At 42.8% G+C, this 1,705-nt stretch overlaps 1 pseudogene; it reads right to left on the bottom strand.

Annotated features, from left to right (window-relative positions):
* Positions 1-277: 277 nt before the first annotated feature.
* The window catches only part of LOC101650715, a 24,772-nt pseudogene continuing 23,344 nt past the window's right edge, over positions 278-1,705 (bottom strand).

Raw genomic sequence — 1,705 nt, 5'->3', positions numbered from 1 at the left:
AAAAGATATGTTGCAATTTTCTAAAGGAATAATATGGTTATTTCGCTTCTATCCCCTCAAAATATAGCTTGATTATCAGTGGCATTATCATAATAGTATTTTGATTCGGCAGAATCAGGCATTACATAGTATTTCCCTTTCATGGTAGAAATACCTACACTTTTCATATCTGCCCTCTGGGAACATATGATGCCCAGTCAGGATGAGTTCAGTGTAATTCTTTTCAGTGTGGCCCAAAGCCAGCGCTTCACTACGTGGTGTGTTTTTTTATTTGTCCCTAGGTGACTGGCTCCCTCTGGTGGGAATAATGTCCAATACAGCTTCCTTTCGGGTGGTGTACAAGCCACTGTCTTTTCTGTGATGTAGACCATTTGGCAGAGTACAAAGAGATACCTCCATATATCAGCGTGTAGGAAACATCAGCCACCATGGAGCCCACTACCCTGAGGCTATCTCACTACAATTTCTGAGACTACTAAGTCTCTACAGAAATAAACAGTCTCATCATTGTCCTGTGGAGCAGGTGGTGAATTCAAACCACTGACATTGTAGTTAGCAGATCAATGTGTGACTTACTTGCAACCAGAGCTCCTCTAGACACCTTAGGACACCAAATCACGTGGGAAGAACTTCCTCCGTTGGATACACTAGGTGACAACAGGATCAAAGCCCTTGGTGTAGCCGTCGTTGAGACTGTAGTTATTGTCTTTATTTTTGATCTTCATATCTTTGTCCAAAAGATGAACTCTCTGATGGCCGGATCCAGCATAAGCTAGTTGACTCCACACTCTATGGCAAATAATCATATGGTGGTACTTCTATAAAGGGCACAGCTGGCTGCAACCAGATTCCAACCTGGCTGCAGACTGTCCTAAGATGGTTCACCTCTGTAGATGCGAAAAATAGTTCTAATGTACACAAGACCGTTGATGTTGGAAGAATCATTAAGAGAATCAAAACAGACCACATACTAATCTCTTTTCTCTGATTCTATTATGACAGCATTTTATCTTCTTTTGACACAAAAACACAAGTGGCAAAGGAAGACTAACGTGTCAATAGCCAAGTCATTGGAGAGGGCATCCAGTTTCTTGATCACCTCTCACATTTGTAGAGCCATCGATTCCATCGAGGTGCACAAAGCCTGCCTTGCGCCTGAGGACTTGACTACCTTGACTACAATGCAGAGCAAGTTAAACAACTGGGGCATCTAACTTGTGCCATGGGCCTTTCTGCCCTCCTCCACAATAAAGCAGGTCAAGGTGTTGACCCTGGTCCATCATGATGGGGCCAGGCTGTTGCGTGCTAGGTGCAGGAGCTGGCAGCAAGGACGTGGACAGCTAAAAGTGGCAGCAGGACAGATCCACAGGAGCCAATTGTCTTGCCAAGGAAGACAGAAATATTTTGATGTATTCAAATTTATTGAGGCTATCTTGTGTTTTATTTTCTTCCTTTACTTTTTTTCATTGTTTTATTAGGAGCTCATACAACTCTTATCACAATCCATACGTACATCAATTGTGTAAACACATTTGTATATTCATTGCCTTCATCCTTCTCAAAACATTTGCTCTCCACTTAAGCCCCTGGCATCAGCTCCTCATTAGTACCCTCCCTTCCCTCTCCCCCCTCCCTCATGAACCCTTGATAATTTATAAATTATTATTTTGTCATATCTTGCTCTGTCCGACGTCTCCCTTCACCC

This window comes from Echinops telfairi, unplaced genomic scaffold (assembly GCF_000313985.2).
Source record: "Echinops telfairi isolate 266 unplaced genomic scaffold, ASM31398v2 ScPeMD7_34;HRSCAF=130, whole genome shotgun sequence".
In the NCBI taxonomy this organism is placed as follows: Eukaryota; Metazoa; Chordata; class Mammalia; order Afrosoricida; family Tenrecidae; genus Echinops; species Echinops telfairi.
This window is presented reverse-complemented; position numbering and strand designations above follow the sequence as displayed.